Source organism: Pinus tabuliformis, chromosome 9, assembly GCF_031772625.1.
Source record: "Pinus tabuliformis cultivar Carrire ecotype Pingquan chromosome 9, CPIR1, whole genome shotgun sequence".
Classification (NCBI taxonomy): domain Eukaryota; kingdom Viridiplantae; phylum Streptophyta; class Pinopsida; order Pinales; family Pinaceae; genus Pinus; species Pinus tabuliformis.
Genome location: NC_142307.1, coordinates 1,328,328,657 through 1,328,355,892, shown reverse-complemented (window position 1 = coordinate 1,328,355,892; position 27,236 = coordinate 1,328,328,657).

Genomic DNA, 27,236 nt, shown 5'->3' with positions numbered 1-27,236 from the left:
TCTAGATATATATATGTATATATATATATATATGTATATATATATATGTATATATATATATGTATATATATATATGTATATATATATATATATATATATATATATATATATATATATATATATATATGTTATCTCTTCTGAGATTTACAAATATTAAACCAAGGCCTAATAACCAATTCATTTCAATCAAGCAATCAATTTAATATAACATATATTTTCCCATATCCCATGCTTAGTCCAATTAAACGATTATTCACACTTAGGATGAATACATACACAATCCCATCCCTTGGGAATAATTTAGGGAACCATCAACATGTATTTATATAAAAATCTTATACATGTTGGTGTTATGGGAATTCCAACAGCACAATGACCAACATGCATTATTCAATTTAGAGATGCATATGCAAACATGAATATATAATCCCTTTTGGGAATAACCATTCCTCAACAATTACACATCATTTAACTTCATTCATTCTTACAGGAATCTACATTCTTCATCAATAACATGGGAAATAAACTAGCATATTTAACATACGGATGACATTTAAAAGTAAATGGGTTTAATTAAACACTTATCTTATGAAACAAGTCTGGAAATTGAGATTGGGATGTCAACTCTCCACCCAACTTGAGATGACTGTAGCCAAGATTTTCTTGCAACTATCACCCCTGATCAAAATTCTAGAGCTTGAGGATGAGTTCTTACAAGGGTAAAATCAACACCTCAGCGGAAACAAGGTCTTCAAAGGATACACCACCTTTACCCACCAATTGTTCAGGAGTCAAATACAATGATCAGGGAACCACTTCACTCAGCCTTCTTAACAACTTCCAGTTTTTATAGCTTTGGGCTTTTATTTTAATTAATATCAATTTAGAGGTTCCTTACAACACGGGGAGTCACAACTCAACACCAAGAGAAGAGTTCCTTTAAATCATGGGAAGGTTCATCAACAAATAAGCTACCATGGGAGTATGGAGATCACTCTTCCAGGTGGTTCTTAAATGAGTGCAAGTATCATTGTTCCCAGCCTAGAGTCACACCTAGTGTTTCAACAACCCCCCAAGTACCTGAGTGTCTCTACCTCTTGGCCAATAGGTTCATCAATCCACAAACTTCCTAGTGGGTTCATTCGTCCTTAGGAAATCCACTCTCAGTGGTTTTCTCAACCTCAAGGCACTATGTAAAATCTTTTATCTCAATGAGAAAGACACTCATAGTGGTTTCTTCAGTTGCACTACTACTGAGTGAACTCTCTCTATCAACACAAATTTTTATCCCCCTTTTATTTTCACCATCGTTTCCTTAAATAATTATCTTCCATTTTTTCTAATTCCATTGCTTTCCCCTTTTGGTTATGTGTAGTCATGGCTCTTCTGGATGCGTGGATATACTTACCTTTTCTATATGCGTAGAGGCAATTCTCCCTTCATTAATTCCTGCCACTAAAAGGTTGCATCCATCATTTCTAGATTGCATGGGTGCACCCTCTTCATTTCCTCTATTTGATAGTGAAACCATAATTCATTTAATTTTGATTCTCTCTCTGCATATTTTTCCAAAGAATTACACATGGTTCCCAACCATTTATTTTTCGGTTGAATTTATTATGTCATCTATTCATTTAAAGCATAGATTCTGGCATTAATATCAACAACGTTTCCTCAAACAAATTCTCCTTACCCAAACTCTGGAATCAATGTCCCAATTTCTCAGTGATTTTTAATTGGACAAAATACAGATAATATGTACAATAAAAGGGAATTCGCTAGGGTTTTCACAAACCCCTCCCCCTTGGGGGAACAATGTCCTCAGTGTTCTATAACTAAACATAAAACAAAACTTTCTTTAAACCATAAACAAAATTTATCTGGAGACTTATATACACAAATTTTTACAATTTGTTTACATTTTCTTTATTCGGCAAACAAAAAGGGATATGCTTCCCGCATATGATCAAACATTTCCCATGTGGCTTCCTTGGGCCCAAAGTGCCTCCACTAAACCTTGATTTGTTACATTACTCTATTTTAGAGCACCAGGTTCCTCCGGTCCAAGATGCATAGAGGTTTCGGCTGGAATTCTACCTTGGGTTCTACTTGTAGCACAAACTAGTCAATCACATGATTAGCATCCTATACATATCTTCCAAGCAAGGAAACATGGAAAACATCATAAAATTTTATTGATGGAGGCAAGGAAATCTCATAGGCTACTGGGCCTATTCTTTCAAGCACTTCAAATGGCCCACAAGATCGTGGTGCGAGCTTGGCACACGACCCGATTTTCAAGGGGATTTTCTTCGGCCTAACTTGCAAGTATACATGCTCCCCACCTCTAAACTCTTTATGTGTTCTATGCTAATCCGCATAGCTCTTCTGTCTATCTTACGCCAGCTTTAAATGACTTCTAATAGTTTCCATTTCCTACTCCATTTCTTTTAACATATCAAGCCCAATGACGACCCTATTGACTGGATCACTCCAATTGATAGGAGTATTGCAACTCCTTCCATAAAAAGCTTCAAATGGGCTCATTTTCAATGATTCTTGATACCCATTATTGTATGCAAATTCTACAAGTAGAGGGTACTCTTCCCACTTCTTTGGTTGGTGCATTACATACATCCTCAACATATCTTCAAGGATCCTATTTGTCCTCTCTAGTTTCCCATTAGTCTTTGGATGGTAAGTTGAATTGAAGGCCAACTCTATTCCCAAACCCAAAAATAATTCTCTCCAAAAAATTGAAGTGAACTTGACATCTCTATCAGAGATAAACTTCTTGGAAACTCAATGCAATATCACAACCTCCTTAATGAAAACTTGAGCCACATCACTCATTGAATTTACAGACTTAACATCTACAAAGTGTGCCACTTTTCTCAAATTTTCAACCATGACCATGGTTGCATCATGTTCTTTGGGATTCCTTGACAACCCTGTAATAAAATCCATATAAATCACTTCTCATTTCCATTTCGGAATGGGAATATGTTGCAATAAGTGAGATTGGTGCTTACGCTCAACTTTCACTAGTTTGCATTCCATGTACTTGGAGATGAATTCATCCACCTCTGTTTTGAAATCTGCCAAAAATAAAATTTCTCGACATTAACTATTAGAGCCTTTTGATAACTTGAATGACGAAAATATGGTTTTACATTAAATTATTTTAATATGAGTTTCTTGAAGTTGTTGCCATTAGGGATATAAACTCCGTTATTGAATTTAATCAACACACTTTCTGTAAGGCTATACTCCTTAATTTCTTTGCCTTTAGAACCTTGCTGCAATTTCTCTTTTAAATATAAATATTTCTCGTTTTATTTCCATGCATTTTTAATTCTTTCTTCAAGTTCAGTACCATAGGAACTTATGGTTGATACGTGATTCATTTGAAACCTCTAACTAAGTGCATCAACTACTTAATTTTTCTTTCCTTGAATGTATCTAATATCAGAATCAAACTTGCTGAGCATGGCTAGCCATCTAGCCTACCTGGAATTTAATTTAGGTTGATCAAATACTTCAGCTCTCCATGGTCAGTCATTAAAATGAATCTTCTAACAAGGAGGTAATGCCTCCACTTTTTCAGTACATGGATAATGACAACTAGCTCCAATCAATGGGTTACATAGTTATTCTCATGTTCATTTAGCTTTCATGATTCATAACAAACCAATTAGCCTTCTTACATTAAGATTCCATCAAGACCCTCCTTATAGGAATATATCCACACCACAAAGTATTTATTTTGGTATGTTATTCTTAGCACCAATGCAATGGTTTGTAATCGCTTCAATTGATCAAATCTTTCTGCACAATTAGCTTTCCATTCGAAATTATTCCCATTATTTTGTAAGGTTGTGATTGGATAACCAATCTTAGAGAAATTCATAATGAATCTTGTAGTAACATACCAATACCATAAAGGGCCTTATTTCAACCACATTTTTTAGTGTTGGCCACTCCATAATGGCTTTAACCTTCTCTCGATCAACATCTACCCCCTCCTTTGAGACAATGTGTACCAAATAATGGTATTGTGACTGGAATAATTCACATTTACTAAGATTTGCATAAAGCTTCTGCTCTCTTAGCAGTTGTAACACTACGGCTAAAGCTCTTCATGCTCCTCCTTGGTCTTTGAATAAATCAGTATAACGTCAAAAAAGACCATTGCAAAATTATCCAAATAAGCACGTAGCATGTTATACATCAAGCACATATAAGTTGTAGGGTCATTAGTAAGCCCAAAGGGCACTACCATAAACTCATAATTCTCATAATCCTAAAAGTTTTCTTATGGATGTCTTCATCCTTAATGCGCACTTGATAATATTTTGATCTCAAATCAATCTTGGAGAAGGTTACAACACCTCACAATTAATGAAATAGGTCATCAATTCTTGGCAAACAATACCTATTGTTAATGGATACCTTATTTATTTTTCCTATAATCAATGCATAGCGTAAGTGTGCCATCCTTCTTCTTCACAAATAAGACTAGTGCTCCCCATGGTGACACACTTGGCCTTATGTAACCTTTTTTCCAAGATCTCCTTTAGTTGTAGCTCCAATTCAACTAATTCAAGTGTACTTATTCTATATGGGGCCTTGGATGTTGGACCTTTCCCTGGTAGTAGTTCAATGGAGAAATCCACTTCTCTATGGCGAGGCCAACCAAGAATTTCTTCTGGAAATACATCTTGAAATTGCTTCAAGATTGGGTGCTCTAACAAACTATTGTTGTTGTCATTTCTCATACTACTATTGATTTGAACCACAAATAGTTTGCAGCCCTTTCAGAAAATCCTCTTGGCCTGCACTATAATGGTTGCCCTTGTTGATATGGGCTTTAATTTTCCATTCAACACTCTTCATTCTATGGTCTCATTAAGGCATTCTATTTCTTTTTCATAACATTCCACTTTGGTGTGATGCAAGAATAGCTAGTACATTCCATGATTCCACAATAGTGCATCATACGCCCCTAGTGGAAATACATTCAAATCGGTAATTGTTGGCATGCCACTCAAATCTAATGGACACTTTTTTACCCAATGATTAACTTTCCTTTTTGTTCATGTGGCCAGTTGGACCAACCATGATTCCTCATGTTCTTCTTTGGCCAATCAATGGTGTTTCACAATTGCTGGGATAATATAACTATAATTTGATCCTAGATTAATTAAGATAGAGACAATTCGATTGTAAATCATACTAGACAATTCGATTGTAAATCATACCTTCCATCTCGATTATCGATGTTTGGTGGTTGTATTATCTATTATCCAACTCTACATAGATTCTGGGCATGATCTATTTTAATTTTTAGGGCTAGATTGTTCTATGTTGTAGATAATTGTATTTTTTAACTTTTTCAACATTTTCATATTACATTCACCCCATAACATCATATCATCATTATAATTATGTAGAGAGAACAATAACATCAACAATGTAGTTGAATAGTAAGAAACAACAGAATAAAAGAATACACAATAGAGACTCTAGGATTTTGGTGGTAGACCAAGGAAAAACCCCACAGGGGGGCAAACCCATAAATATATTCTTATTTTTCTATTAGATATACATCAATGTTCAACTGAGATACAAAGTACAATAAGAATGAGACATATGTATTTCATCATTAATCACATTAGCGCTCAAAGGATGAATCCAATAGCAAACCATATCATACTATGAGCACAATAGAAATCACTATCACTGTCACTTCCCTACAGGCTTTTCCATCACTATCATGTCATCATCATAAATACAAGCCATAGATCACTGTCATGATACTGCCATCCATAGTTTTGATCACTATTATGAACATATTGCCATACACCAAAGGTTACTGCCATGTCAAGGTTATTGTCATTCATTAAGGTAATTGTCGTATACATCAAAGTCGATGCCATACAAGGTTACTATAATGTCAAGGTTACTTTGTCATATACAACCATATTGTCATCACAAGTATCATTGCCAACACATATTATAACCAAATATATTTATGTCAAAAGGTATTGTCATAATCATTGCCAAAGATCATTGTTATTTCCAAAACATAAAAGCCATATAATACTATCAAGAGGTGTGAGCCACAACAAGCCATAAAAAATGAGAGCAAGCCACAAAGAAACTAATGCAAGCCATAGAGAGTTAGTGGAATATATAAAGTCTCAAGTCTCAAGTCTCTACTAGTGTATCTCAGTCCATGAATGACTGCACCATATAAGTATCTCAATACCATCTTTGTGGCATTCCAATATACATGTCCAAACACTATCTAGCTCAGAGAACAAGCTGCAAAGCAAGGATCCATATTGTTGTCGGCTCATTGTGGGAACCACCAAATCTGTATATGGAAATGAATTTCTCAACTACTTCAGTGAAATTCATCATTCCAAATCTTTGAAAACATACTTTCTTTGTCAAAAAATTCCTCATCATCTCCCTTGTTATGCTTCCAGAAGTGGATCACTTTGGGCTTAGAGGTCATTTGGTCCTGTCAAAAATAAATTATTAGCACATATGAAACCAAATATCAAAGACATACCTTCAACCCTGAAGGGAGTTTGGGGTCTGCATCAGGTGTCCATCAATCCAAGCATGTCAAGCCCAAGGGGCTTGCTAGAGTCCATATGATACTTTCTACAATATATTATAATAGTACATTTGGGAATAGGTGCTAGGATCTTATCACAATATTCTCCCTCTGAGAGCATGTTCCTTATTATTTTTTAACATCGCAGAATCATCTAACTTATGTCATCTAGAATGTTCCTTGCATGAAGGACATATTTTTCCCAAGCATATCATCATACTTGGTGCATTCAACTTGACATTCCCCTCTTAATAGGAAGCCTCTTCAGCCATAATCATTGGCCTAGAAGGTTGCAAACCTTCCTTTAAAGTTTGAGCTCTTGTCCATTTCAAGCACCACTTCTAATCATGGGATGTTTCTGCATCATCCTCAATATCAATATTAAGGAATAGGTCCTTACATCCATATAATGTACTGTTGATCGTAGAACAAGAGAAAGAGAAAAAAAGAAAAATAGATAAACATAATGAAATTGTACCTAATGATTAGGAAAGATTATATTTCTTCTTTAGAGATGAGATTGGCTCCTTCATTTTCCTGCTCTATCTCCCTCTTGGAGCTAACTCTTCCTGTGTTACTCTACGTCTTGATGATCCTCATAATATTCCCCTTAATGAGGATTGTAGGAAGCTATCAAATCCCTCTTGATCCTACCTCCATGAGTCACCACTGTCCATCAACCATATGTCAATATCATCATTAGAAGAAGTGCATCCTCTTGAGCACCACTTGTATTCTCATTCCAGAAGTTTCCAATATCAGCTATAATGTACAAGATGATCACTAGATCTGCATCATACCATGTCTTATTGGGAGACTATCCCATATAGGGTTACACTTAATCTGTCAAAGGTACATGCATAACTCAATAACTTCTCACTATTCAAAATCATGCTAGGGTTCCAATACTGTAGAACCCAGGACTTTACCAATTCCAAGCCTCTCATAGGGTTTCTCTCAAACCATAACCTTTATTGTTAGAACAAGGGCTCCATGGAATTCCCTCCAAACCTTAGAATTATTTTAGGTATCCAACATCTTCATCTCTTTTAATATGAATGATCCATAATAATGCCTTCACGAGGGTGATATCAATGTAATTTCTTCAACCCAGCTCTGATTCCATGTTAATTGTTAGGGCTATATTGTTCTCTATTGTAGATAACTGCATTTTTGGAAAATTTCAACATTTTCATATTACATTCACCCCATAACATCATATCATAATTAGCAATTATATAGAGAGAAAAATAACATCAAAAATAAAATGAAACAATAAGAAACAACAAAATAAAAGCATACGCAATAGAGACACCATAATTTTGGTCGGAGACCAAGGAAAAAACCCACAAGGGGGAAACCCGTAAATAAATTATTCATCTTCTATTATATATTCATCAATATTCAACTGAGATATAATGTACAATAATAATAAGACATATGTCTTTCATCATCAATCAAATTAGGGCTCAAAGGGCCAATCTAGCAACAGACCATATGTTGAACCCCAAAATTGCTTCTTTTTGACAACTATTTTTCACTCCATTCCTCCCTTTTTGACCTTCATAACTACAATTTGGTTATCAATTTACAAGGTTGATAGCATATCAGGTACATAATCATCTTCTATTTCATAAATATCATTTGTCTTTATTATTTAACTTAATATCTACCTAAGCTACTAAATTACAACGATTTTGCAAATGATTTATATTTCTACAGCTAAGTCCAAGCTTCAATAGGTTGTGGAGCTTCAACTGAGAAATAGTTCATATGGGTAGTTGGAAATTAGTTGGGACAACGATTTGTTCCTATTTGCAAAATCTGGATCGATAAAGAAGGCACTCTAACAGATCGACCAAAGGATAATTCAACCACCGTAGAAGGAGAATCGAGCGAGCAAGATGCAAATTTTTTGTCTCATGATTTGCTGCGTTGATAGAAAATCATGAGAAAATCGTGATATATTATCTTTTACAATTGATTATACCTAATGTCGATTAGCTTAGGCATAATGCTCTAAAACATTTATTGCGTAAGGGTTTTATAAATATGGCTCTCAACATCGCTGGGACAGACTTGAATTTTATTTGTAAAAATCTGTTTTGCTATACAAACTCTGTTTCGTTCCATTTTCTTGTTGTGCAATCTCAATGTGTAGTTTATCATCTCGTGAAAGCGTTATAGTGCTACCTGCTTCTTGTAGGAGGCCCCCCTTGAGATAGTAAGGTTTTCGTTTTGTTTAAAGTTAGTAATTCATTTTATGTTTCCTGTAGATTTCTATCAATTCGTTTAATGATTTAAGTTTTGATTGCTAGATAAAGGTTTAAAATTGTTTTGCAACAGGTTTATATAATCATTTTATTGTTAAAGAGAAGTGATATTTCTAGTGCACATGGACAAAGTATGAGTTAACATAGATTAGGAGCATAGCTTTACATTGTAGTGATATAGATAGGATTTTCATTTGCATAACTAATCTTTCTTTTTGTTAAAGAATATTCATTTATAGTGTGATCTTATTGTAGGTGTAATTTTGTTTATAAGCAAGAGTGATTCCATTTGAATGCAAGTGTGATTTTCATTTAAACAAGTGTGATTTTACTTATAAGAAAGTGTGATTTTCATTTAAGCAAGTGTGATTTTATTTATAAGAAAGAATGATTTCATTTTAAAGAAAGTGTGTGAGTGATCTTATTTCAAGCAAAGTGTGAGTGTGATTTTATTTTAAGTAAGAGAAATACAATTGGTTCCATTTTTATGAGAAATTTATTTACTTACATCGCTGTAGAGAAACATGTGCATTTCGATATCTCAAATTAACTTAGGAATTTCATGAGTGACAAAGACTATTAGCACATAAAATGAACATACATTTCATCAGTTTACTAGACCTGGTTGATAATTCATGTAAGTAATTTAACATCAATTAAATTACCAAACATTTTGGTGTCGTTGCCAGGGAAGTGTATATAGGAGTATTTTTTCTTTTTCTTTTCATAAAAAAAAAAAATAAAAATGATATGCACAGGGAAAGATATTCTAGAGGTAGATTTGTAGGTAGAGGTAGGAGTTCTATTCCAACATCATCCCTCACCCTTCCACAACCTCGTAGTGCCAAACCATCCACCCAAACTCATATTCCATCAATTGCAGGTAGACATAGACTTCCTAAGGTACTTAGATATGAAACCCAACCTAAATATTGACCAACTCCTTCAACTGAAGTTGTAATACAAGAATAAGATCCTTCATCCCCAACTGAAGGAGTAATTTTTCTATCTTCAATTGGAGAAAAACTTCTAGGACAAGAACTATAAATACCTAGTGAAGAGGAAGAAGAAGAAACCTATTTTAACATTCCATTGATAGAAGAACCAGAAGAGCTAGAGGAGGAACTATAAAATCCAATTTTAGAATCTTACATTAGTTCTAAAGAATATACAATGGCAGGGGAAGGGGAAGGGGAAGTATGCAATGTAAATGGTGAACAACCTAGGATTGGAGGTGGAAGAGGTGGAGGAAGAGGATGAAATAGAGGAGGTGGAAGAGGTGGAGGAAGAGGATGAAATAGAGGAGGTGGAAGAGGTGGAGGAAGAGGAAGAGGGGGTGATATAGGAGGTTCAGAAACTTTTGGATTTCCCATCCTCAATGAAGATACCACAAGCACAATGAAAATTATCTCACCCTCCATCCTTCCTAATTTTCATGGATTAAGAAATGAGGATCTTGAAACATTTCTCTTTGAGTTTGAAGTTTTGTGTAGATCTTATGACTACTTGCCTGAAACTTAAAAGTTGAAATTGTTTCCAGCCACTCTTAAGGATGTGACATTAAAATGGTTTATGGGCTTAGGAGTACACTCTATAAGAACATGGGAAGAAATAAAAACCACATTCTTAGAAAAATATAAGGATTATTCCATGCCTCATAATATTAAAGATGAAGTCTTTAAAATGATGCAAAAATAAGATGAAAATCTTGAAGATTTCATTGAAATATTTGCTTATAATGTAAAAAGGGTTAAAATGCATAATCTAGATTAAGAAACTTTGAAATCTCTCTTACTAAAACCTATCAGAGATGAGTGGATATACCTTCTCAATCTAATGGGTAAAGGAGAAATTTCTTAGTTATAATTTGGAGATATTTGTGAGTTATGCATACACATTTCAAGAGGAAAGGCAAGAACTAGGAAAAATTTGAGAGATCCTGTTACGTCTAGGATTAATAAATCTACAGCTAGGACAGTAAGTAGGGCTGAAATAAGCAGTTTACTTGACAAATTTAAAACTAATATTTTGGGAAGTCTTAGTGAACAAATAAATACCCTTAAAGTACAAAACAAGCAAAAAGATGAAAATGTTGCATTAGATATCTTTTGTCCAAAATGTAGAAAGAAGCATGCCTTGAGAGAATGCCCTCTTGACTTAAAAGTGTAGAAACATGTGTCATATGTGAAAATAATCACGATACAAAGGAATGTCCTTCAATAACGGGTCTCAAAGTTGTCTACCAAGAGGAAGTAATGCAAATCAAGTAGAACCTCTTTGTTTTATTTCCAAGAGGTTGTGGCAAAATCCACAATTGAGTATGACCCAAGGTTTCAACACTCAAACATATGGACAACCATCAAAAAGCAATTGGACTGCACCCATGCCTTGGAAACCTTAGCCTCAACCTTGGGCACAAGGATGGAAAATTACTTATGGAAAATACCCTCAATATCCTCAACCTTACCTTGTTTTTCCACCACATTATTTTCCTCAGCTTGTTCAACCCTTTCAACCACAAAATCCAAACCGACAACTTCACTACCATTTCCACAAAAACCAAATCAACTGCCTGCTCAGCCACTTCTGAATCCAAACAATAAAAATTCACAGCCTGATTACAACATGGAAAGATAGAATTTCCAAACTTACATGATAACTCTGTTAGATTTATACAATGTTCAACTTAGATCTAGTAGAGTATTGGAAAATAAGTCACCATCTGTTGTTATCCAGGAGTCTGAAAAAGATGACATATTTGAGAAAGAGACAACTTCTCATCCAAAATAAAATTCTTAAAAACAAACCACCCCTGTACATTCTGATGATATTCCAATAAAATCTATTCCCATTATAGAACAACCTTCAATTTTTGTTCAAAATCCATCTTTTCCTGAAAGATTGAAAATTGACAAAGGGGTAGAAAAACAAATTGTGTTGCGTGATTATGATATGATAGATGAACTAAAGAATGTTTGTATAAAAATTCATTTGTTACAAGATATCAAAGAAATACAAATATTTGCAAAGACAATCATGGAGTTAATTATTAAAAAACCAGGAAGAAAAGGGAAAGAAGTTAAAAGAATCCAGTTAGTTGGAAAAATTGCACATATCATGACGAGAAAAACAACAGTTCAAAAATATCTAGATCCAAAAAGTCCCATTGTGAAAACACACATCAATGGTGTTGAGATTCCAAACACATTGATTGATTTAGGAGCAACTATCAACATCATGAGTAAACAAACTATGGATCAATTGAAACTTCCTAATATTCAATATACACCTACACTATTACAATTAGCAAATAGATTTGTTATCAAACTTGATGATATGTTAGAAGATGTATTTGTATCCTTAGATTCTTGGGAGTATCCTGTTGAATTTATGATCTTAACACCCTAGAATAATCTAAGAGGACACCCATTGATTTTAGGAAGACCATGGTTAGCTACAACTGATGATTTTATAAGTTGTATATATGGTGAAATGTTTATCTCTGATGGAAGTTTGACAAAGAAATTCACACTATATCCTGCTGCAAAAACAATGATAGAATTAGAAAGTGAAGCATGGATAGATGATGATAATGAAAACTTTGACATAGGACCAATTTTTGCCACTTCACAAATAGATGAAGAAGATCAAATTTTGAATTTAATAGAAAATAATGAATCTTCCTCATATTGTGAACAAAATCACAGTTTTCAAGAACAATGTATTATTGAATATCTATCATCTCATCAAATGGATTTACATTCTATGGAGAAATTTAGCAATTCTTTAATAGATTTTTTTTCCGGGACAAACTTTGAATATTAATGATAATCTGGAAGAATATCAAAAGAAAGAATTAATAAAGATGTTGCAAGAACATTCCTTTGCTTATGCTTGGGAACACAATGATACGAAGGGAATTTATCCTAACACTTGTATGCATCATATCTTTATTGAAGAAAATTCCAGACCAATCTGACAACCACAAAGGGGAATGGATCCAAATTTAACAGAAATTGTTAAAGAGGAATTGCAAAAATTCTTGACTATGAACTTCATTTATCCAGTATCAAACATCCAGTGGGTTTCACCATTAGTAATTGTTTCGAAGAAAAATGGAAAATGGAGAGTATGCACTGATTATAGGGAATTGAATAAATCTACTTAAAAGATCATTTTCCACTTCCTTTTATAGATCAAGTTCTTGACACATTGGTAGAGAAAAAAGTAATTTTCATTCTTGGATGGTTTTAGTGGATATAACTAAATTTGAGTAGCTCGAGAAGATCAAGATAAAACAACCTTTACCTATCTATGGGGAAACTATGCATACAAAGTACTTCCTTTTGGGTTATGTAATGCACTTACAACATTCCAAAGGGTAATTCTAGGTATTTTCTTTGATCTAATTCATGATTGTGTGGAAGTTTACATGGATGATTTTATTATCCATGGAAATTATTTTGAAGAAGCTCTTAAAAATTTGGAAAATGTTCTCATTAGGTGTAAAGAAGAAAATCTCTAATTAAGCCATGAAAAATGTTTTATGATGTTTATTGAGGGAATTGTTTTAGGCCACCATATTTCAGGAGATGGAATTAAAGTAGATGCATCTAAAGTACAAGTCATTTCCAAGTTATCAATTCCTACATGTCAAAGGGATGTTAGAAGTTTTCTTGGTTTTACTAGATATTATAGAATATTTATAGAAAAATTTACAAAGATTGCCTCTCCACTTTTCAAATTGCTTACAAAAGATTGTGAATTCATCTGGGATTCTGACTGCCAAGATTTTGAAATATTGAAAGAAAAGATTTTTGAAGCACCCATTTTAAGAGGACCGAATTGGGAACTACCTTTTCACTTTTCGACTGATGCCTCAGATGCAACTTTAGGAGTTGTATTAGGATAGAAATATTTAACTCCTTATGCCATTTATTACACAAGCAAAAATTGGACCCTTGCAGAGTTGAATTATGCTGTAACAGAAAAGGAGTTTTTAGCTGTTGTATATTCCATCAATAAATTGAGACATTACATCATTGGTTATGAAACGTTCATACACACAGATCATTATGCAATTAGATATTTAATGAATAAGTCAATTACTAATGGCAGAATTACAAGATGCTTATTATTATTACAAAAATTCAATATTACTATTTTGGATAGACCAGGAAAACAAAACACAGTTGTTGATTTTCTATCTAGAATCCAAAATAATAATAACGTTGTTCCTGTAGAAGATAATTTTCCTCGTGAATATATTTTTCTAGTATCTATTAAATCTCTTTGGTTTGCAGATATTGCTAATTATGTAGATACAAGGAAACTACCATCATACTTGTCTACTCAAGAGAAAAATAAGGTTATTCAAACTAGTGCATCCTATTCATGGATAAATGAAGAATTGTACAAGACATGACCTGACTTAATCATTTGAAGGTGTGTTAGAGATGATGAAGTACTAGAAATATTAAAGGCTTGTCATGATGAACCATGTGGAGGACACTTCGGTGATAAAATAACTGCTTATAAAGTCTTTCTCTTAGGATATTATCGACCTTCTCTTTTTAAGGATGATAAGGAATAAGTTAAGAGGCGTGACATTTGTTAAAGAATGGGGAAACTTGTTCCTTCAGATGAAATTCCTCTACAACCTCAGGTACTTATTGAACCTTTTGAGAAATAGGCTTTAGACTTCATTGGTCCAATCAATCCACCGTCAAGACAAAAAATTTACATTCTTGTTTGTACAGATTATCTCACAAAATGGGTAGAATATAAAGCACTTCCTTTATTGAAGATGTTGTAGTTTCATTTCTCTTTGAGGATATTTTCACTCATTTTGGTGTCCCAAGGGAAATTGTGATAGATAAAGGCACACAATTTACATCCAAGTTGGTACAGAAGATAATGGAGGAGTAAAAATTCAAGCATAGGAATTCAACCCCATATCATCTGCAAGCCAATGGAAAAATTGAATATACCAATAAAATAATTGAAGCAATTCTTACCAAGACTATACATATGCATATAAGGGATTGGGCAGAAAAGCTTGTAAAGGATTTATGGGCATATCATATGATGAGCCTCAGTATTGCAGCAAGGATGTTGCAACTCCTAGGGCTACCAACTTTACTTTATCAACCCGGGGTTTCGTACAAACTTGGAGGTGATAGTGCTATATACACAACAGATGCAACATTCTACTCATGTCACTTCTCAACTGGGGCGCTAGACCACTAGGGTTCTAGACCAGTCTTCTATTGACTAGAAGGAGTCTAACCACTGACAATGAATGTAAAGCTAGTTCTAATGCAGGAAAGTAAATGCTTGCCTATTTAGGAAATGAAAGTTATTGAATGGTAAATGCTATGAAATGCCATAAATCATCTAGCTAGGAAATGACACAAATTACTTGCATAAAAGAACTATGCTAACCTTGCAATTTATCCTCTAGCTATTAGGACTATTTGGAAATGGAAATTTGTTCTATCATTTGTGGACTCATACATACTGCACTAACTATTTGCTAAAAAAAAAATCTTTTAAATGCTAAATTCAAAAATGTAAATGATACGCTATTTTGTCTGATCTTGTAGAGGGAGAAGGCATGGGAGAGATGATCTCAAGTGACAATGATGGACATGGAATCCAATATGAGGGCCTAACCTACTCTTGTACTACCATCTTTGGTCAAAACAGGGTCAAACAATTTTCTACAGGAGATCTTGTAGCTATTACAAGAAACTACTACAGGATGTCCTATTTTGCTACAGGAAGTTAGTTGAAGGGTTTTGGAGGGTAAGAATAGTGAGATGAGGTACTGGAGAGGTGTATGATAGTGGTAGAAGGTGTAGGGAAGGTGCACATTACCCAAGGCTAAGCCCAACACTCCAAGGAGGTTGGATTCGCCTAAGGTGGCTGCTCATAGTGGCTGCAAAATAGAGGTTCAAACTATGGGCTGGTATGCCTTGGAAAAAGGTGGAGAGGACCTAGGTGAAGCTAGTTGGATGAGTTCCTCCCTGTAGATCAACAATCCCTGCAACAAAACTTGTTTTTCTTTTCATTTATGCATCACTACATGTCAACATGGAAAAGATGAATTGAATTTGAGAAAACCGATATATATATATATATATATATATATATATATATATATATATATTGTTAAGGATCAGATCTATGAAATAGAATGCCTTTTAAGCTACAACAAACTTAAGGAAACAAGATAACAACTATAGGTGCTTCCAATAAATCATAAACAATGATCTAGCTAAGAATGAACCCTAAGCTATGCAATGACCAAAAGACAAAATTTGTTTTTGGGGCTGTGAGAGTGGGGTCCTCTAATCATGATCCCATGAGGGAGATGAGATAGAGGCCATTGTCACAAGATTTTCTGAAGTACTTTCCTTCACTACTGCACCACTTATCTACCTCTTCAAACTAATGGAAATTAGGTTAAGCAATAATTCAAATACTTGTTAAGCTAAACAAAACATAAATAAACTTCAGCAACTAACTATCATTTTAATCTAAGAATACAGATAAAAAAAGAGGAACTTCTGTTGCTAGGGTTGGGCCCTAACCCAAGAGCTTTAGCCCTTTGAGTCAACTTATTGTTGGATCAAGGTAGAATTTCTCATTATCATCAAAATGTCAAATACAACATAACAATAATAGTCACAATGTTTTAGCTCAAAATGGCCTCTTGGCTACAACAAAAAATTGAATCCTAATGAGTCCCTTGACTCTCTTATTTATACAAAACTGGAGCTCCCAACAACTCCCTAGAAAATAGGGAGACTTGGCTCCCTAACTCAAGAATGACTCTTTCTTAACTTTCACTGGCTTGGCTACCAATGGACTCGGCTTGCTTGGCTACTAGTAACTCTGAGCTGATGAGATATGGTGGAGGAATATTCGAATGATTTGAGGAGTTAAGGAGGGAGACCAATCTCCTAAAATCTCTCTTGCTTTCCCACTTCGAGTTCCTACACTTAAGTCAACCCAAAATTGCTCCAATTCTTGCATTTAATACATATTAGGCCACATGACATAGCAACTCACCTTCACCCTTCTCACTAATTAAAATATAACAAAATATGTAAATAAATATGAGAAAAGTAAATTTTGATAAGATGGAGAGTCGCATTGTGACTCATATAGTTTACCTATTGATGAGCCTCATCATCACCCCCCTACTAAAAGTGTTGCTCATCCTTTGAGAAACTTAGTCTATATCCATATCTTTCATAGCTCTTGTGGCCTCTCTGACATCCCAGGCCTTTATTGATGGAGTTTCCTCTTGAGGATAGAACCCTGCATTTTTCTCTATCTCTTCCCACTGCTTTATTTCCTCTTCTTCCTTCCTACCTTCTAACAAGCCCCACAACAAGGGTGGACATATTTTTATTCCAATCCAATTGATCTTTAATCTCTGCATGGAATTCTTATATAGGGGGTCGTTTCCAATGCATTTCTCAACCTCTCAAGGGAGTGGTACTCTTTGATCCTTAGATTGTGTGGCGGGTGGCTCCATCTCCTCTGGCATGTTTTTTGGCTCTCAGTCCCCAATAACCTTAAAGTGTTTTGAAAATGGGAGATGGCATGTTCTTGGGTAGCCAGGTATCTTGGTGCAAGTTGAGCATCATTGGAAATGATGTTGTGGTTACTAATAACAACCATGGAATTTATTTGTTCTGCTCTGATGTAGAGGGGATGTCTTTCCTCTTTTTCTACTATTCTCTTCACTTCCTCAACCTTGGCCTCCTCATGACTCATCCATGATGCAAAGTCCATCAAATGCAAGTCCCCCAACTTTGCATTGGGGTCCCACACATTCAAATCTGTCAAGGAAAAGTTGTGTAGGTAAAATTCAGATATTTTGGCCTTGTCTTCCAAGGTGCTCTTGTCACATAGCTCTATGAATTTCCTAAATTCTTAGAATGGAATGGTCCCCTGTTGTGCTAATTTCTTAGTTTGAAACTGTAACCATTGATCCTTGAGGTATAGTTCATATGATTTGGATGTCATCCTACACTGAAGTGCCTCCATGGAGAGGCTTGCCATGGTGGCCAATTGCCTCTCTTTTTCCTACAACTTCCTCCTCAAGCATATGTTTTTTGCTTGTAATTCATATCTCATGATGTGTTTTCTATCTCTCAACTAACTCAACTCCTTTCCCATCTCTAGGAGTTTTTCTTCCATATGGCCCACATCTTCTACTTTCTTTGACTTAGAAATTTGCATCCATCGATGGGTCCTTCCTCTTTCTTTCTCAAGCTCAAAGAAGAGAGGAATTGCAAATTTCTGTGGTATTACTCTGCTTCCCTCAATGAACTTATAGTAAGAACTCAGATTTGGCTATGGGCTAGGCTCTTGCAACTCTAGAATATCTCCCTCAAATATCTTTGGAGAAGTTTCCCCCTCCTGTACTTGTGGTGTTGCTTCCTTGCCTTCTCTTTTCCCCTATTGTCCTTCCTGTAACTTTTTCGGTGTTTCCTATAGCATTGACAGTGTTTCCTGTAGCACTGTCTGCAAATCCTGTAGGGTGGCCAAAACAGGGTTCAACTTCTCCGTTGGCTTCCTAGCTAGTCCCAGTCTCTCTGATTTCGAAATGAGCAACAAGTGCATGAAAGTTTGGAATTTTATGTTATTTATGGTCGAGGATTGGAGCACTGTGTTGGCTAGCAGTGGTACGAGATTTCCTAATTGGGATCGTTGGCCCACCATTGGTGATCATGCACTTTCCCCTCATAATCATCACCCACTCCCACATAATCGAATCGACCGCCTTTTTTATTGATGCCCATTTATTTGACACTCCAATGTGGCATGTTGATTGAGAGTTCTCTTTTTTATCACGAGCTAAGGGTGGACAAGGTAATTGGCCACCTCCAGCTTATAAAAAAGAACTTTTTCAACATTTATACATTTTCATCATATTGTACTCGGGGAAGAGTTGGATGAGTGGCCATACCTATGCCTACCTTTTCTGATTGATGCATGCTGGAGGATTGGCCTGCTGTGTTGCTGCTCAGGTAAGTGTTCCTTTTTGTCATTCCTGTTTATTTCCTCCTGCTTATGTAGCTGACTACCTATTGTTCCATGTGTGCAGGTGCTTGGTACATCCTTGATGTTGTTGCTATTGTGGAGCTTTAGCTAGGAGAAATAAGGTCTTCAGAGATGCTGGTGCTCCCCTTTTCTATGGTTTTGAAGGAGAATGCAGGCTCAGGCTAGTTGTAGTGATCGCATAGGCTGCTATAGGAGATATTGTAGCTACTATAGGAAATATTGTAGCTTCCTTTTTCTTCCCGTTTTTAGTGTTTTTTCTCAAAGGGAGGCTAGGTAGTGGTGTAGGGGTTGGAGAATGATGATGAAGGCTCAGATGGAGTGGTGAATGGCTGAGGCAAGGGAGGACATGTCCTTTGGGCCTCTTTTTGTTTTCATTTTCTTGTGCTTTTTTCAATGACACAGAGCTAGGTATGGATATGATGGCTTGGAACATTGATGATGGGTGAGGTATGATGAGGTGTAGGGTCCCAACTCAACCTAGAATAGGTCTGCATAGTGATTTTCCTATCAAGACCCCTTTCCTGTAGCATTTCAAGACATCCTGTAGTGCTACAAGATCTTCCTATAGCAGCTACAAGGCATCTTGTAGCAATCTAGAAAATGCCAAAAAAATGATTTTTGATGCCTAAAAATGGAGATGAGTGATGGGGACATGGTAGGCATGAATGAGATGAAGTGGATGGAGGAATAAATGAGATGATTCTTGGCATGTTATCCCTGTAGCTCTAAATCTTTTATTGCCTTCAAAAACCTGCAAAATCACATAATTTATTAGTGGGAAGGTTTGAGGTCCATCGCATGGAATTTTTTGTTTTTTTCTTCTCCTTTTTTTTGAAAGACACACAGGTCACCCCAAAAGAGGTTTTCAGCCTGTTTGCCTACCCTAGGCACCTCAAAGGAGTTTTTCACCCAAGGATCTTTTTATTTTTCTTTTTTCACTCTTGGGCTGCCTCAAGGAGGTTTTCAACCCAAGAGTTGGCCTCAAATGCCTCATGGAGGTTTTCATCTAGGCCCCTTACTATTTTTTTTATTTTTATTTTTACAAAAATAAAAACAATATTCAAGGATTGCGTGATATAGAAGCTAAGACACTTCCAATCACATTTGCCTCCTTACTAATGGTACTGATGAACTCTTCCCTGAACAAAGGTATTTTATAGTCTTTCAATATATATCCATTGAAAAGCAAGGGAATACCTTCCTCATCAATGGTCTTGATTTGAACAACCCCATTTTCATGGCACTTCTCTATCATATATGGGCCCAACCACTTGGTCATCAATTTTCCTTTGAATTCCTTGAACGTGGATTCATATAGAAGAGCCCAATCCCATTCTTGAAAAACCTTGTCCTTGATGTTCTTTTCATGCCAAACCTTCCTCTGTAATTGAATAACTTTAGTGTGTAGGAGGGTCTGCATCCTAAATTCATCCAGACTACTCAGCTGGAGTAACCTCTCATGTTGTGCCTTTGTAATATCCAAGTCTAATTGTGCTGCCATTCTCAAAGTGTTGTGCTCAAACTCAATGGAGAGCAGAGCCTTCTTTCCATAGACCAAGTCATAAGGGGTGAAGCTAGTGGTTGTCTTCCAGGTTGTATTGTATGCCCAACTGACCTCCGCTAGTCAATCAACCCAATATTTTCTGCTGCTGTGCACAACCTTGGTGAGGATGCCTTCCAATGCTCTGTTAGTGACCTCTACTTGTCCATTGGCCTAAGGATGATAGGCAGTTGACTTCATGTGTTTTATCTTATGCTGCCTCAATAAATTCTCAATCAAATGTGATGTGAATTGAGCTCCCTGATCAGTGGCTAGTTCCCTAGGGTACCGAAATTTGTAAAATGAATTATCCCTTAAGAACTCAACGAATTTCTCTTATGTTGCTACCTTGACAGCCTTGGTCTTAGCCCACTTCAATGACAAATAATCAGTGCATATAATTATGTATTTTTTCTGCCCTGACGGTGGATCAATAGGCCCAATGAAATCCATGCCCCACTTGTCAAATGGCTCTAGAGCCACTTGAGGCTACAAGGGAATTTCATCCTTGGGAGTAGGTTTCCCCATTCTCTAGCACTGATCACATCGACTAGTGTATCTTCTTGCATCTTGGTGGAGAGTGGGCTAGTAGTAGCCAACTTGAATTACCTTGAAGGTTGTCCTCTTGGTTGCAAAGTGACCTCCACAAGGCCCATCATGGTAGTCTAGAAGGATGTCAAATACTTCCTCCTCCCTAACACATCTCCTCAAAATTTAATCTGGGCCTAACTTGAAGAGATTTCCTCCAATCCAAATAAATGGGGCACTCTTCCTTAGAATTTCTCTCTTTTCCTTGGATGACAAATTTGGAGGGAATTGTGCAACAAATAGGTAGTTGGCTATGTCAACAAACCATGGGGAGAAAACTGAAATAGAAAATAAATGTTCATCTGGCAGTTGATCATCAAACATTCCTTCCTCACCTGTAGGAAAAGAAAGTCTAGACAAAAAATCTGCAACTACATTTTCTCTACTTGGCTTATTGTTAAAATTGGAAACCAGGGAAAATATTCATTTGGGTCATCTTATTCATGGCTGATAATATTTTTATTAGATTCCTCTCGTCGAGAGGTGTAGGATTGATATAAAGATCATCCGATTCCGATAAGTATTCATGGAGATATGAATTTATTTTGATTATGGAATTATTATCAAGCCGACCTACAACTCATGTAGGCTCAGAAGCCCAACAGTCGCATCTATTCACCCACCAACGTTGTGTATAAATATAAGATGACTTTTCCTCATTTGGACTCACTCATCTCATCACATCTCTCTCTCTCTCTCTCTACTACGCAGAAATGAGTCTCTTCTCTACTGCGCTGAAATGGGTCTCTCTCACACATGTGAAGCTGGAAGCTGTTGAATTTGAAGCTGTAACTATAGAAGTAAAGATTGACTTGCGTGGCCTAGAATATCTCCTCATCTGAACTGCGTTGTAGGTTCATCTAAACCTCCTCTAAAAGCCGCAACTTTTGGTGGTGGAATGAAGTCAATTCGACGAACGGTTTGCAAGATATTGACTGCCCTAGTTTGAAGCCGGAAACTACTGAAACTGAAGCTGCAACTGCAGAAGTAAAGATTGACTTGCGTGGCCTACAAGATCTCCTCATCTGAACTGCGATATAGGTTCATTTGAACCTCCTCTGGAAGCCGAAACTTTTGGTGGTGGAATGAAGTCAATCCGACGGTCGGTTTGTGAGATATGGTCTGCCCTAGTTTGATAATGAGGCCGCTAATGCTGATGCTGCTGATCTAGGGTTTGCTACTGCTGATATGAATCAGATTTATTGTACTATTTCTCTCTGTTGAATTATTGAAGATAAAAGAAGATTTGATCAAAGGGTTTCCCCACACATTGTGGGGTTTGTCCCTGACTAGCCGCCACATCTTGTGTCTCTTGTCTTGGCTTGTTTTTTGTCGATCGTTTAATGTTCTATCTGCACTTTACTTTATGTACATGTGATTGCTAATCGGTGGAATATAATAAGAAAAAGAAGTAAACTGTTATAAGCATAGAACATACCATAACTTAACATGGTATCAGAGCTGAGGTGAAGACAAAGCCCGAGCAAGAACAAGAGCAATCATCGAAGAGAATATTGGCAAGGCTATCCTAAAAGAACTATGGGGTCCTCAACACTCTTTCCTGCTGAAGACAAGCTCCGTGAGAAAGCTGACTATCACGGATGGAAGATGTCTATCGATCTAACCCTTGAGAATAAAGGAGTGTTGGATCATGTGAGAGGCAATATTGTTGAGCCTCCATCAAATGCATCCGCTGCTGCCTGGAACAAATGAAAAAATGGAGAAGTCAAAACAATAGAAGATCATCCGGGACTCTATCGACAAGCACTTGGTGGCCTACATCTCTGAACTGGACACCTCCAAGGAAATCTACGGTAGACTGGTGAGTTTATTTAAAGTTAATGATGCAAATCAAGTTTTGTTTCTTAGAAATAAGCTGAGGGAAATCAAGAAGGGTAAAGATGAAAGTATGCAAGCATACTTCTTAAGAATCACTGAGATCAAAAACAATCTCCTATCTATTGGGGAAACTATTACTGACAGAGAAATGGCACTCACAACTCTTGGAGGATTTCCATTTGAATGGTATGTGTTCAGGACTACTCTTTTGAACTATAATGTAATTCCTGGTTTTGAGGAATTAATGGCTAGATGCATTCAAGAAGAAACAAGGGAAGAAGTGCAAGAAATGCCCATGCCTAAAGGTCCTCCTGCTGCCTTTTCTTCTCATGCAAAGAAAAGAAATAATTCCGAGACTAAATCAAAAAGAAAGGCTGGACCTAAGGCTAGAAGAAAATGATGATGTTACATTTGCAATAAAGCAAGTCACTATGTATGAGATCATGAGCATCATGATGAATGAGATCATGGACATAAAGGGAAACATGAGATCATGGACATATAGGATAGCATGATGATGATGCACACTAGTTTGAGCAGCATTATGATGGATAAAATCATGGACATGGGCAGCATGATGATAATCATGATTAGAGAAGCATGGTACAATATGCAGTGGTGCAACTCGAAATCCCTCTGATGGCAACCAAAGGAATGAAAAATTCAACAGCAAAGGTAATAGGAGAGCTGGGAATCAAGGAAGAGGACAAGCATTCAAGAAGGCTAGAAATTCTAGGATGTATTAAATGCACCTGACCTCAAAAGGAACCTGGTGTCCATCTTGGCAATGGAAGACAGAGGCTTCAAGGTAACCTTCAGCAATGGCAAGGTATGTATATGGAAAAATAATGTTAAAGATGCCTTTACACTTGGGTTTAGTGTTGATTCATTATATCAGGTCGATGGAAGTCCGCTAGGTGTCATGTCTTGCGACACAACTCTTTAGTCCGAACTTTGGCATTGGAGGTTTGCCTACCTTCATTACAAAGCTCTACCCGATGTAAGATAGATGGTAACAGGGATGCCCGAATTCCAAGTAGAGAAAGAAGGTGTATGTCCGGGATGTGCCAAAGGAAAGCTCAAAAGGGGACCATTCCCCTCAAGCCAAAGCAAGACCTCCGATATATTACAGTTGGTTTACTCAGGCATACCTGAGGTTGGCATTAAGAGGGACAATACTACACCACATACTCCTGAGCAGAATGGTGTGGTGGGAAGGAAGAACCACACGATGATGGAAGCTGTGCAGGCCATGCTACATGATCAAAGACTTCCAAAGTTTCTATGGGCTGAAACTACAATCATCGCCGTATATGTACAAAATCGATGCCCTCATCAAGAATTGGGTTCCTAAACTCCTGAAGAAATGTTCACCACCGGTCAAAGGGAAGTCGTGATTAGTCATGATGTCATCTTTGATAAAGATATGGCTCTCAGCAAGGTGGAAAATCTGCTGACTTTGAGTAGCTCTCAAGAAGCCGACACCAGGGAACCGAAAGAAAAGGATGATGAACCAATGCCTGATGTAGAAGAACCCATGGATTCGATTGATCCTCATCCACATGAGCCTTCCTCTTCTAGGAAGAGGCCTTCATGGCTTAGGGGGATACTTGATGATGCTGAAGGAAATGTTGCACCCTGAGGAACCTTCCATCAAAGTAAGAAACTTAACAGGTATCAGGGATACCTGACCATCATGAGCACGATCATACAAAGTGAACCTTCATCATTCTTAGATGTCATCAAGCATTAACTATGGAAGGATGATATGACCATAGAATATGAGTCTATTATGGAGAATGATGTCTGGGAAGTAGTTCCCAGACACTGGACAAGACAATTGTTACTTCAAAATGGCTTTACAAGATAAAGCATACAACAAATGGAAGTATGGAAAAGTATAAGGTTCATTTTGTTGCTCGTGGTTTATCCCAGAAGGGAGGTATAGACTATGATATTTGCACCTATTGCCAGATATACGACCATCTGCTTGATCATAGCCCTTGTGGCTTCACAAGGATGGAACCTACATCAGATGGATGTTAAGACCACATTCTTGCATGGTTCTATTAAAGAAGAGGTCTATGTGGAGCAACCTGAAGGATTTGAGATTTATGATTGAAAATCTCATGTATGCAGGTTGAAGAAGGCTCTCTATGGGCTGAAGCAAGCACCCCGAGCATGGTATAAGAGGATCGATAGCTACTTGATGAAGCTAGGATTCACTAGGAGTGAAGCTGATCCTAACCTTTACTTTAAGGTTGAAGATGACAAGCCTCTCATACTGGTGCTGTATGTGGATGACCTCTTTCTAACAGGTGCAAACCCTCTCATTCACAAATGTAAGAGGGAGATGGCTTCTGAATTTGAAATGAAGGACCAAGGACTTGAAGTGTGGCAGAAGCCAAGGGAAATTTTTATATCTCAAGGAAAATATGTGGGAAATATATTGGAAAGATTCGGTATGATGGACTGCAAGCCTGTGACTACCTCGAGGATCTTAACTTCTAGAAGTTATATGGTAGTGATGTCGGACCAGACTTGGGAAATGCCTCTGAGTTTCAAAAACTCATTCGCATTGATGTTCTTGGTGAACCTCCGTCCAAACATATGTTTTGCAGTTAGCATTGTGAGCTCATATTTGGTTGAGCCTCACTGGATTGATGCCAGGAATCTTCTGAGATGTCTTCAGGACACAGTCTCTCATGGATTAAGATACACTGCCAGAGATGTGAGACTACTTGGATACACTGATGTTGATTGGGCAGGCAGTGTGGTGGACCGTAAGAGCACTTCCGGGTACTGTTTCACCTTGGGATCTGCTTCGATATCCTGGATGAGCAGGAAGCAAAAGTCGGTGGCTTTGAGCACTGCCAAAGCAGGACATATTGTTGCTAGCATAACCTCGTGTGAGGCAGTCTAGTTGCGAAAGCTCTTCAGTGAGCTGTTTGGATTTACATTGGATACCACTGTGATTCTCTGTAACAACCAGAGGTGGGATTCGATTGTTGAGGAATCTCGTATTCGTCAATTGCTCCAGCAAATAGACATCATTTGGGATATGGTAAGTCGATGAGCAAGGAAGATCCATCACATTAAGATGATGTACAGGTTGATACACCTTGTCAAAGCCCCGAGGAAGATCTAATCTGTGATTTTCCCAAACGACTTGGAGTCGGCAAGAAACCTTTGTACAAGGGTCCTGCATGTTGCATACATTGAGCTCTGGGAGCTCTGAGGGCTTGCGGTTCCTACTGGAGCAACATATGACCACAGGGTGACTCACCCTCCACTGGTGGTGCACACTGGAACAAGATGATTCGCTCTCTTGTGGGACAAGATGATTCACTCTCTTGTGGAACAGAATGATTCGCTCTCCTGTGTAGCAGGATGATTAGTTCTCCTGTGAGGCCTGGATTGATGTGTTCTCCATGGCAGCCTAGATTGATGTGTTCTCCACGGCGATTGTAGCAGGATTGATGTGTTCTCCTGTGAGGACAGGATTGATTAGTTCTCCTGTCAAGGCATCCTACCCATGCAGTCTGGGACTCATGGGAAGTACCTCTCATCTGATCAATGAGCAGGGAAATGAAGTTAGGGACCATAGTAGTACCGATGGACGCATCGTTGTATCTACCGTACTCCCTATGCTAGGATGACCTCCATTGATCTGGGATCAATGATACTGGTCTGGGACCAGTGGTAGGAGTTGTACCATACTATGACGCTGACTTCGGGTCGGTTGAGACTGGTTTGGGACCATTGTTACATACTCTGAGACTGACTTCATGTCAGTGCAGTACTGGTCTGGGACCAATGAGAGTGGTACACACTATGACGCTGACTTCGGGTCGGTTGAGAGTGGTTTGGGAACAGTGGTACACTCTCTGAGACTGCGATACTGGTCTGGGACCAGTGGTAGGAGTGGTACTTACTATGAAGCTGACTTCGGGTCGGCTGAGACTGGTCTGGGACCAATGGTATGCACTCTGAGACTAACTTTGAGTCAGTGGAGGATGATACTGGTGTAGGACCAGTGGAGTTGTACTCACTATGACGCTGACTTCGGGTTGGTTGAGACTGGTCTGGGACCAGTGGTACATACTCTGAGGCTAACTTTGAGTCAGTATGATACATCCTCGATCATTTCTTCTTCTTCATAATTCGAACAAAAGCAGAGCAGAATAGAACAATGCAAGAGCAGAGAAGAACAGAGCAAAACAGTATAGATCAGTGCAGGGCAGAACAAGACAAAGCAGAACAGGTTGAATAGAGCAGAGCAGGG